We start from the raw sequence: 13,731 nt of genomic DNA, 5'->3' as shown, positions 1-13,731 counted from the left end.
TACTTAATTACTTATTCACATTTGTAACTTATTCAAATTGATAGTATTTACCCATCGAAAGCACTCTCACGTGCGGGCCTTGGAGTAGGAGTTGTCATAGGCTCCGAACCAAGTAAATCATAGTGTTGGCATTGTCTTATTTTCTTTCTGCCTTTATTCCACTGCCTTTATCTCTTCGATTGTTTTTAAACGAACGTGAAAGTCATGAGCACTATTCACCCTTCCCTCTAGTGTATAATAGTCCTACAGAAAGAACTTCACAGACATATCCATATATGTAGAGAACCATATAAAATCTTATAGCAAGTCACTCCAATGAACTAGTTAGCATAACTAGCATCCACGTTTAACTCTCAAATCTCAATGTCTCCAGCTAGTGAGAAATAGCTACTTGTCCAAATCAAGGAGTATAATTCATGCTAGTCTTATAGAATTGATGATGTCTGAATACACCAATTGGACAACTAGGAAAATTTCAATACATTCATAATTACACATGTAGCGATAATCACAAGTTGTGATCCAATCATAAATTTTCTTATGTTATGAATTGTATTATAGACATTCAATAAATGAGTTTAAGACTATTCAAACATATAATATGTACTCAAATAGTGAATCTATGTTTATCAAATAAATACCAAAATCATAAGGTGATTGTCTTAGGACATTCCTCAAAATCTAGCACCAACTTGTGGGAGTAGCAAGCTAAGACATTCGACATCCGCTCATCAAGAAGCTCACATAGATTCATCAAGCCATTGTGGAGGTACCCACTGTGGAGGTGGCACATAGAGCGAAGGCACCCAGGAGGAACATGGACCTTCTCTGCTCATGGTTCACTCTGAAGCATCGACGAGGCACCGCAACCGAATGTGGCTTCTTCAAGCCACATAGTGTTGTGAAGCCTTCAACAACAATAGTATGGAAGCCATACATCATGTTAAAGCAAGAATTCTTCATGTGGCTACTTGTGATTGACAAGATTTGTACTAAGGACAGATTAGTGTATATGGAGTGCAAGACATGCTCGTTGTGCCAATGTAACACCCCACCCTCCTCACTACTGGACTATGAGGGCAGAGCGCTACTGGACTACTAACTTTACTTAATTAGAGTTGTTCACATGTAAAGATCAATACATAAACTCTAAAAAAACTCAAAACATACAATTAACTAGCAGCGGAAGACTAAATGACTCATCTAATACATTCTACTCAACTCTTTGTTAATAAATTCTTATGCTAAATCCCAAGGCTTCTATAGTCCAGGCATCACACATCCATCCGCACCTCCTTGTCGCCTTCCTTTGCTATAACTTTTCCTTTCCTTTATCTGCAGTAAGAATAAATGCAACTATAAGCAAAATTGCTTAGTAAGTGCTATCTAACTCACAAAACTCGAATATGCATGTGAATAAAATAAATCTAAAACTTATTTGTGAAGTTTTGAAAACTATTTTCATAATAGATAAAAATAATAATCAAACTGCTGATGGGCCCGACAACTGTATTTGCTATGCGCGCATCCCTAACTAGACCCGAGATAGTTCTTCCCGAATCTAGTAGGGTTTACTAGGTTATCTAAGCCTAGGGAAGACTATAGGAGCCCAACCCAAGGACAATTAAGAGTCTAGCATAGTGCCACTGATAAAAGTAAAATACTGATTTATAAGCTGATTTATCTTAATTACTTCTTCTTTAAATGCCTTGGCATTTTAACGAGCACCTTGTGTGTCAAAATCCCTAAAGTCTTGACTTTGGGATCTACTTAAGGTCTTGGCATTTTTCTTTCTTTTCTTTATCTTTCTTATACTTGTTGATATCTCTAATAAAAGAATGCTTCTTTAAAAACTGAAATGTTTAAACAAATTCTAACTTTGAAATGCATAAACAAAAATCTGCATACTATGCTAATCAAAATTCTACATACTATACTAATCAAGATTCTGCATTCTATGCTACACTATTTCTGCATACTATGCAAACATAAATTCTGCACTATAATACTTAACCAAACTGCACTATAATCTTTTTCTTTAAAAAATGCACTATAAGTTCCACCAAAAATCTGTACTACAAGTTCCACCAAAAATCTGCACTATAAATTCCACCAAAAATCTGCACTACAAGCTCTAAAGAAATCTGCACTAAATAAATCTGTATTTTAAGCTATAAGAAATCTGCACTATAAGCCTACATAAAAATTTGCACTATAAGCTTAATTAAAAATCTGCACTATAGGCTTAATTAAAAATCTGCACTACAAGCTTAATTAAAATTTGCACTATAAGCCTACATAAAAATCTGCACTATAAGCTTAATTAAAATTTGCACTATAGGCTTAATTAAAAATCTGCACTATAAGCTTAATTAAAATCTGTACTATAGACTTAATTAAAATCTGCACTATAAATTCCACCAAAAATCTGCACTATAAGCTTAAATAAAAATCTGCACTATAAGATTAATTAAAAATCTGCACTATAAGCTTAATTAAAATCTGCACTATAGGCTTAATTAAAATCTGCACTATAAGCCTAATTAAAAATCTGCACTATAAGCTTAATTAAAATCTGCACTATAGGCTTAATTAAAATCTGCATTATAAGCCTACATAAAAATCTGCACTATAAGCTTAATTAAAATCTGCACTATAGGCTTAATTAAAAATCTGCACTATAAGCGCTTCTCATGCTTCGAATTCAAGAAGAACAAAGGTCTGAAACTACTCCTACTGCAGGTGAGAAGCACTTACCTTTGCGTTCTTGGGCTTACAACCGGAAAGAAAACTTCTAGGGTTTGTGGGAATTGCAAGCTTCGACCCCTCCTTCGTGCTCACGGTTTCCCCTTGACGAGAGGATCACAACCATGTGAAGATCTCCCGGAAATCTCCCTTGGCCGGCCGCCGGAGAGGAACCCTAGATCCCCCCCCCTTTTTTCCTTCGCCCAAACAGGAGATGTTGTGCCGTCGGGAGAGAAAAGGAGAGGAGAGGTTTAGGTTTTGGAAAATAATCCCTAAGTTCTCCCTTTTTATAAGTTAATATTTCTGTTAACTATCTTAAATAAATTCGCTACCTTTTCTAAACAGACAAATCCAACATCAACTTATTCCTTTTATAATCCAATATTCTGTTAACTATCTTAAATAAATTTTGCTACCCTTTTTAAACAGAACTGCTTGCTTGACCACTTGGTCAGCCGGATTTGCTTAAGGCTTGGTTCGGCCGGAGGTTGCATGTTCGAATCTCGGCTAATTTTCTTTATTTTTTGTAACTTGTTTTTTTTGGTAAAAATACCAAACGAACTCCAAAAATTGCATAAAAATACTCTAAAAATTTATAAAAAATCTCTAGAATTTTTCTAAAGCATTTCTAAATATTTTTAAGTACTATTAGGACTCGAAATGAGGAAATTTGGGTTGTTACAGCCAAAGGGAAGATGAGATTGTGGACCACCTCTTCTTTGATTGCTCTGCCATCATACCTATATGGGGAGAGGTCCAGAGATGGCTACACCTATGACTGAGATTCATGATGGTAGGAACCCTGCTTGAGAACTTCCAAGGGCGGTGCCATGGGATACCTTGCTCAACAAGGAGCGACTCTTGAAGATCATGTGCATGATCTACTTGATATGGCAAATCCATAACTAATGTAAATATGAGAGATCAATTCCATGTGTTGAGAGGTGATATGCGTAGACTACATATACTTTTATGCATGCTTTAACACATATTCACTTGTTTTCCTTGAATATGTACTATGCTATTTCACTCTTCCTTATCATATTTTCAGCATAATTATTTCCTTTATCGGAGATCTACTCTTTGTTTGCTTTACTGATGGCAGGATGCATTTTTGAAGTGAAAATGGAGTTGAGATGTGCTTCAGAGCAATCTAAGAAGAAGAGCATAACCTAGCCATGTGGTTTCACATGGTCGTGGCTCTACACCGTGGGCAAGCAAGCCCTAGTCATGCCAAAGGGGCACGACCATGCCACTCTACCATAGCACAAGCAAGCCTAGACCATGTAGTTTCATACAGTCGTGCCAAATTTTCATAATTGAAGTGAGATTGGGTCATGCCAAGTATCCAGAGCCCAATCAAGGGGTAGTCATGCCAATTGGCACGACCATGCTTCTCAACCCGAACAGCTTCATACCCTAGCTATGCCAAAAGGCACGATCGTGACACAGGTCATGCCCTTGTCTATAAAAATGGAGTGCTTCCCCTTTTCAAAGAGAGGAAGGTTCTCCCTCTTAGGAGACCCATCTTGGTCCAGATCTATGCCTCTTTTGCACCTATATTGAAGATCCAAAATCATTTTTGCCATCTCCTTCGACTCAAGAAGTACAGGATTGGTTTTGAAGGTCACTTGATGCCTTGGATAAGGGTTTCTTCCTCTTTTCTTTATATTGGGTTTTAAGCTTGCAATTTCAATGTCTTTGGATTCATCTCCTCTTGTCATAGAGTATATCTTTTTGTTCTAGGATCAAGGGAGTAGTTGTGATGTGTAATTGATGTATACTCTTTCTATTTGCCAATTTTTTATCCATATGACATGTTTATACCTTATATTCATTTGATCTTATGTGTGTATGGTGTTTTTGTGCTTAGATCTCATGTTTGATTAAATGATTGTATTTTTTATCCACCTCATAAGGGGATACTCTAGAAATATGATCGGGAGGCTCTAGTAATAAGGGTATCCCTTTAACCAGACTTTTAGGGTATCACCTTGAAAGGGAGGATGATTCTACACAAGAAAACATTGAATTAGGCGTAATGGGTTATTTCTAGATCTATGTTATTAAGTGTTTTGTGGACTCTAGTAAAGTATGACCGAGGAACCATAGTGACAAGGGTATCCCATTAACCGGACCATGTTCATTCGGTAGCATTAGATACTAATAGAGATAGCACTCCATTATGACCATCGCAGGGTAATGTCAATATTGAATTAAACTTCATGTATGCGCATAAGGATAGAGGATGGGCATTAGGTAATTATTAATACATTGATTAATATTACAACGAAACCAAACTCCTAGAACATTTTTCTCAACCAACTTTCCTCAAGCAACTTGCTCCCTCTCTTTCTCTACTATTACTTCCCTTTTATTTTAAGTGCAAAAATTCTGATCGTTTAGCTAATTTGTTGAGTTTAGTCTCTAGTGCTTATATCTAATCATTGTGGGTTTGATATCTTTTTATTACTGGCGAGTAGTCTTACACTTACGGCTTCGTAACAAGAGGATGTTTATGAAAGTCCAAACGCATGTCTTTAGATTTTTAAGTACTCACCATATAAAATCATGATAGTTCTTAATATATTTTATCTTTATCAAAAAAAAAAAAGTTAGACTTGATTTGTGAACTTCCTTAAATATATATTTGGCATAAAGAATGATTTTCCTTTGGCCTAATCGGTGTATATATATATATACACACACATAAATACCCTAAGTCTACTAAATAGTTCTCGCTTTTGCGATAGTATTAATTTGACTAAGAAACAAATGCTAAGATACATACAAAAAAAACTTGAGAAAACTCATTTTTACTATCAACAATCAATTAATAATAGTTACCAATCAATTGATATTGTTATCAATCATTTGCTCACGAATATCAATCAATTGATACTTCTTATGTGTTGATTCCCAAATAGGGTAATTGATTGCCCAATTTTAGCAATTGATTGCCCCACCATAGTCGAGTTCACCGATTAAGTTATAAGACTTTTGTTCATCAGTTCATCCACGACAATTGATTAGTGATTATAGAAATCAATTAATATCGATCAATCGAACCCGCAAATCAATTATGAGACCTTCTGTGGACAATCCTACGAGCAACAATCGATTAGTACATTACAACAATTGATTGGTGTTCACCCGTCAAACAGCCTAATTGATTACGATACCTTCTATGCACAACTTTAGGCTTAGCAATCGATTGATCCTTATGACAATCGACTAATGAGCATTAGTTTAACTGTTTAATCGATTATGAACCATTTTGTGCGTAACTTTGGGCCCAATAATTGATTGGCACTTGCAATAATTGATTAGTGAGTATTAGTCAAACCCATCAATAGATTAGGAGTCATTTTGTGCCTAAATTTGCATTAGCAATTGATTGATAATTGATATCAAATGATTGTCGTTCACATAACTTGAAACATTGTGTTTCTGCACCCATTTTCATCATGAGAACGATATGGTAACTCTAAATCGGCGTTGTTCTTCATGTTCTTCACAAGATAATGCAAAAAACTCAAAATCTAGATTAAATTGAAACATCCCAACGTTTTTTTAAACATGTAGTTTTCGAAATCATTCAAATCAAAACCTCTGAAATTCCGAAAATTCCCTAAACCAACTCCAGATTTGGGCATTTTAAAACAGTTCAACTAGCAACAAATAAACCAATCCTATATGGACATCATGATATTAGCTAAATTTCCAAAAGTTCAGAGTATGCAACCAAACAATTAATTAAAAGGACCCCCAAAGACATAATAATCAAATACCTTGCCGACTCAAAGATAATAATAGCAGAAATAAGAAAAAAAAAACCAACCTCTTTATGCGGAAAAATAACATAAATCATACAAAGAAATAATAAAGCTATCGAATGTGCACTGCCTGGTACGAAATAGTTCACCCATCAAATCCCTCCATCTCCTCCTTACCCTACACCATATAGATCTAATATGTCTAAAAACTGTGCAAATTCAAACATTCACTAGCATGGGATAAACATATAAAGAAATATATTTAAAGGGTAGAGAAGGATGGTTTGCTAGCCAATTTGGTCGGGTCTATTAATTCATTACTTAGCATATTAATTATTTAGACCCTTTAGTATAAATACATTTATGATAACATTAAAATAAATTAAATAACATGAAACTTGATTTAATCAAATTTACATGAACCAAGTTTTAGGCACTATATAAATCATATATTCGACAAATATACAGTGATTCGTAGCTCCACAAGGAAATTGAATGAAGAATCAATGTATACTTACCAAATTATTGAAATTTGATCCTTATGTCGTAAAGACGATGATAAATTAATTTTAAGCTCTGATACCAATTGAAAGCTTTACGATACATTAAAAATGAAACCCAATGATGCATTTATCGGACCTAGTTATCATCATCAATGCAACAAATTGAAACTAAACAATTGCAATCAAAAGGGCTACCTGAATCCAAAGCTAATGTCATTGATTCCTGTACTTGTTATAGGACAGAGTTCCTATACTTGTAGCGGAGAATCTTTTATAGGGGCTTGGGCAACAACCGTAGTCTTGTCTCAATGGGGAAGAGAAAAGAGGAAGAAGAATAGTCAACAATTCAGCATCATGCCCAAATGAATTTTGACTTCTTATACCAGCTCATCCTATAGAGACCATCTACCATAAAGTCTATATCCCATTATGTTGTTATAAGAAGTACCATACGATTAAACATAAGTTTTGATGTTGGCAAAAAGTCAAAGTTAAATTTTGTGATATTCTAACATGTTGATCAAGCTTACAGGAAAGTCCTAGTTAGGACTAGGCAAGGAAGTCTTGGTCGGTAGGACTAGGCAAGGAAGTCCTGGTTAGTGGAACTAAGCAAAGAAGTCCTGGTCGGAGGGATTAAGTAGGAAGCATTGTCGGGTCAAGGACATCGGACGGGAAGTCTTGGGGTCGTGGACACCAGGTGAAAAGTCTAGACGGGTCGAGGGCTGAAGGTCTAGCGGAAAGTCCTGAGGGTCAAGATTAGCTGATAAAGATTCAAATGAATAGAGCTTGGTCGTGAGCTTTTCGAGCCAGATCGAAAAATATTCAATTCGTATTCAAAATTATCGAATTCGAACCGAACTCGAACATATTCAAATATTTTTTTTTAGCTGAATTCAAATTTATACTATTTTGTTCGATTGTTCATGAGCCTCTCGCAAGCTAAACTTGAATTGAATTCTAATTGTTTTTACACAATTTTAACTTAAATAAATTCAAATTAAGGTTCAAATAATTAAAACTGAATTCAAATTTAAGTCATTTTGAATTATAGTTTAAATATGCTCAAATCAAGGTTCGAACAATTTGAATCAAATTCAAGCTCAAATTTTATTTTGAATTGAGCTCAAGTCAAAACTATTTGTATTTTTGAGCTTCGAATATCATATATATTTTTCGAACTCAAACTCAAATATCAATATTTTCATATTATTCGTCTCAATTCGATTTGTTTGTACCCTTATTAGCTGAGTAAAAGTCCAAACAAGTCGAGTGGATCAAGGTTTGGCATAAGGTAAACTCTCTCGTGTGAAGTGGTGAGGGCACACTCTCGTAAAGAGAGAAGTAGACATTAACCCAACCGAAGGTTTCATGGGAGACTTAAGTTATGAGCGGATAGCTCATAGAGCTGGCAATAATGCTCATTATTTATGCTTGTGTTAGCATTGTGTTGTAGGAAGCTAAGTATGAGAGCTGTCGAAAAAGGGACTTCAGGTGCCCGAAATAGTTCCAAGTGCCCGAAGGTCTAGGCGCCACTATTGGTCCCAAGCACCCTAACTTCCCGAAGTACAGCCCCGCATCCAAATGAGATGGCATATTCTGGTTGGTTAGTACACGTCAACTTCCAGGTGCCCTAAAGAATCCAAGAGTCTGAGAAGGGATAAACTCGTCGCAGTAAAAGCTAGATAAAGATTCGACCAAAGTTCACCACAACAGCTGCCAAGTGCCAAAAAGGGTTCCAAGCACCCTAAGTGGCCAAATTAGCGAATTGGATAGAGTTTGCTAGAGGCACCCTGTACCGATCCAAGTGCCCGAACTATGCTATAAAAGGATGTCACGACTAGAGGCTTCAAGGCATTGATTCACACTCAATACTACCTTTTTTCTTGATTAATCAGGTTGGGTAACGTCGAGCCTGGGGTGACCGTCCCGACCCCACGGAAGTTTTCCACTGGTCACCAGGGTAAATCGGGAAGCGCTCGCAGCGAGCAGCCCAGAAGCCCAACATCCTTTAGTTGTGTGCCTCATTTGGAGGAAAAATTCCTGCAAATTCGCCATAGTTGGGGCTCAAACCGCGGATGCCTGGGTGACAACCTAAATGCCCTACCGCTACAGCATAGCCCCGAGAGCCTCAATACTACCCTTTTGCAACTATGAGAAGTTGCTGCACTCACGCTACATCGACACAACAACGCTATGAAACTGCTACGAGTTCAAACGAGCCTAGTATCTTGGTAACATATTAGTTGTTTACTTACTTTTCACTTCGTTTCTTTGTACGCTTTATATTTAGGGTCGGTAAGATTGTTATCAAACCTAATTTTTATAAAAGAAACGGATTGATAGTGATTGTCTAACAAAAGTGGTCAAACTGATTATGGGCGTAGTAGTCACTGGATTACAAATCAAATAAAACTGTCATATATTTTGTCTTTATTATTTCTACTGCATGATTCTATAGTTCAAACGATTTTTAAAATACATATGAAGCATACTATTCACCTCCCCCCCTCTCCTCCCTCCCTCCCTCTCTCTTGTAGTGCTTTTTCGATCTAACACATTACCAATCTATTAATATTACCGAATCAAGTTATTAAATCCATTAATATTAATGAATCAAATTATTGAATTTACACATGTAATTCACATCCAATAATTCAAAACTCCCTTTAATGCACCATGTATTAAATCACGTAATTAAGATTTAATCTTAATGACAATTATGTATTATATTAATATATAGGTTAGGATTTAGAGACTTGATCCTTCAATAAATTTTGTTTTTAAATTCAACTCGAGTATATAGGTTGGCATTATCTTTGACAACTGGTATATATATATTGGGCTCCGGGTGGAGAACCATAATGATTTTCGTATAATAAATCGATGATCAAAGAAGGGAAGTAATTGGTATGATTGAGGGGAATTAATGGCGGACTAGATAATTGTTGGTTGTGGAGACGGATTTATGTTAGACTATATTGGGCTGTAGCCCACCTCACATATATGATTAATTACCAATAATTATGGTAGGTATGATGATGAACATGATTCAATTCCTGAGTCCTGACATGACCCTGCTCCTTAAATAACATCAAATCAAATCAAATAAATCAAGTCATATAATAAATTAGAAGAAAAAAAAAATCATAAACACATTTTTTTTCTTCACCGAATCAATAAAACAAATGGCATTCTCATTTGTTTTTTCTAATACTAAATGTCCTTTCTTACCAACCAAAAAAAATCTATAAACATCTAAACGATTTAAATCATATCATAATTTTATTATATAAAAAATATAATTTGGATGGATGCATTTGTTTTGTTTTGTGGATCTGAATCCAAAATACTGAGCTTTAGATGTATAATGATCCATAATTTATTATTATTATTTTTATTAACTTTCACCTTTTTTATATTTAAGTATTTTAGATCTTTTTAATAATTTCTATCTTTTATATTTAATATTTTTTAATTCACTTAAAAATTTTAGGATTATGAATTTATTTTTTAATAGAATTGAAGTTTATATGTTAGGATTTCTTTCCTTTTTTTTTTTATCTTAGTCCGAGTATATATAAAAATATACATTTAGCTCTTTGAATAATTAGTACTCAATTATTAAATAATATTTTTTTTTCCAAAAAATACCTAGAGGACAATGGTGGAAGGTTGTCGTGGTCATGGTAGATAGATTCGGATGGAGGAAGCCAAACACCGTGAAAGATAGTTGAGGAGTGAGTATTTTTATAGAGGCAAGTCATATATTTATCCCAATGCCTAGTGAAAATGGTGAAATCATGAAGATCATGTGACATGTGGTCGAGAGGACCGACATGGAGACCTCAGACTTCGAGTTAATCTATACCAATTTTCTGGTATGTCATAGACAAAATTTATTAATTGGATTAATAAACTATAAGCAAGTTTTGAGTCGGACAAAGGTGAAAATAATTGTCTTCAAGCTCAAAGGTTTAGCATCAGCATGGTGGGAGCATTTGCGATGTTTACGAGACCGACAAGGCAAGACCAAGATCAAAGATTAGAAGAAGATAAAAAAGAAGATGAAAAGTCAATTTCTACCTTTTGGTTATACTCAAACTTTGTTCCAGGGATAATTAGGTTTTGTCATGAAGAACTATTGGATATTTTTCTTTAAGAGAAATATGGGTATATGGATCTTTGATATTGAGATCCAACAGTTGGACCCAGTTAATTATCTCAACGATAAATCGATAACTCTAATCGGTGGAGCTCGGTATGGAGATGTGGATCTTGTCCTATTTATACTCTCGACATCCCCTTTCGGTTATCGAAGTACCCCTTCAGGTAAGAGACATACCCTTCTTGGTATCGTCGCTACCGACCTAATCTTGTCAGTCGTCGAGTTATCCCTTCGGATATTGATACAACCCCTTTGGGTAAACTTATCTCTAAGGATAAGAGTATTAAGGTCGAAGTGAAACCTAAGTCTTCTTTCCTTAAGATGATATTGTCCCACCCAGGTGCTTATGATTTATTGACAATCATCTCCCAAGATACAAAAACTTGCATCTCGAAATAGGAGCACTCCAAATTTCGAGCCCTGTCGAACTTTCAAAGCCTTGAAACTCTTAAGAGAGGAGAAAGAGAGAAGAGAACTCAAAAGGAGAATTCACAACTCAAGAATTGAGTGTTTTTAGTCGAACGAATGAGGTTTATTTTATAAGCATAAAGGGTTACTCTCAAGAGGTGAAAGGTTTCTTCCAAGAGGTGAAAGGATATGGGATGTGTCTTTTTCCTTAAACCTTTTCACTTAAACCTTTTCATTATGATTAATTTAATTGATTACTATGATTAACTATTTACTTAATCTATTATAAATATTAATTAATTAATTAATTAATATCACAATGATTAATTCTTTAATCAATCAATAAATTAATCAATAAAATTAATTATACACTACAACAAAAATGACTTTTTTTTCGCAATGCGCAAATTTGCTTTAAGCAATGCGCATTGTATGCTGCACAATTGAAAGATGTTGAAAGTTATAGGTTATTGACAGTGTGCAATGCATGCCGCGGATATGGTTGCACGCCGTGGAAAATAATATCCGCAGCATGCGTTGCACGTTGCAGAAAGTGCCTTGCATGCCGCGGATATTATTATCCACGGCGCGCAACGGACACCGCAAAAAATAATATCCGTGGCATGCATTACACATCGCGGAAAATAATATCCGCAGCATATATTGTGCACCACAGTTAAAATACCATATAATTATCACTAATATTTATTTAAAATATATAATACAAATTTAAAATTTAGACATTATCCCAATTCATACACCACTTAAAATAGAATATAAATTATAAAATAAAATCAAAATATGAATACATAATTTTTATTCATGATAATCATTTTACAAAACTCATCAATTTCTCTAAACAACAATATAAATATTGACATGAACTAAAGAAAAACCCTAAGTCTATTGCCCAGTACCAAAGTTACATGGTTGGAACATCTGGATCTATAGTCGCGGAGATGCTTCTTTTTTCATATGGCGCAAAGCTTTGTGCAGATGGTGCACAATAGTGTCGTAGTTCAGAAACCCCATGAACCAGAATTCATGATTGTCGACCTGAATATACTTTTTAGTAGAATTTGTTTTGCTTGTAGAGGGCACAATTGAAATCAGCTGATGTAAGGAAATTACAACCTGCAAATTAATCATGATGAAAGTTTTAGTTAGTAAACTTGATTAAATTAATAAAGCATATATGAGATGAGAAGGAAAATAAGAATACTTCAGATTAATCATTAAATCATAGATAAGATTAAGTACATTAAATCGTAAAAAATTATTGAAACACACTTGATCCTGTCTGAGAAGCTGACCGTGAAGGAGATCCGGAAGAAGGAAACCCACTGTAATGACGAGGAATAATGCCGGTGAAACCTCGACCTGAGAAACCCAAAGTGGATCGGAAGAAAACCAGAATCACCGTAGGAAATCTAATAAGTAGGAAGAAATTCCCGTCCGAATAGGAGAAAACCGACTTTTCAAGCTCCTGAAACTCTCTACGCACAAGAGACCAACCAACACTATCGTCAGTGACCTAAGACCGGGGTGGGAATCCCTGGCTAGGCCCTCCGACGCTCAAGTTAGTGATCTCCCTTGATGTCGAGGAAGGAAGAAGAAAGAAGATGAACAGTAGCCAGAAAATTAGGGATGTCCACTTACCTCACCAACGGAGAGGATTCCCCCTTTTATACCACTTCATATAACCTCCGCAGTCATGAAGTGGACCCCGGTTTGTTAGAGTTCGTTATGACATCAGCTACATACTTTGGGAAGATGATTTTTAAGGAATCTTTTTTGTACCCCAGATGTACCTTCTTTGTCGTTTAGCGCCTGCAAGACAAGCTGAAAGCATATTTCCCGCCAAAATATATATTCTCTATCATGAATTATTCTATTCGGTATATTCATGTATGATTCTCCTTCATGTGCCTTCTGTTTGTATCTCTGTTATGTTAAAAAATAACATTTTATTCAACATGTTTCTAAGGTATTCATTGAAGGAACTATGCGGGTTCTTTGCTCGAAAGAACCCTCTTGACCGATATTGGTCTATCTTTGCTTTAGAGTATGTAGCGGTCGTTATTGGCTTACCTTCATACGACAAGCATGTGTCGACCGATATTGGCCTATCTTC

Source organism: Zingiber officinale, chromosome 5A (genome assembly GCF_018446385.1).
Source record: "Zingiber officinale cultivar Zhangliang chromosome 5A, Zo_v1.1, whole genome shotgun sequence".
In the NCBI taxonomy this organism is placed as follows: Eukaryota; Viridiplantae; Streptophyta; class Magnoliopsida; order Zingiberales; family Zingiberaceae; genus Zingiber; species Zingiber officinale.
Note: the sequence above shows the minus strand (reverse complement) of the source record.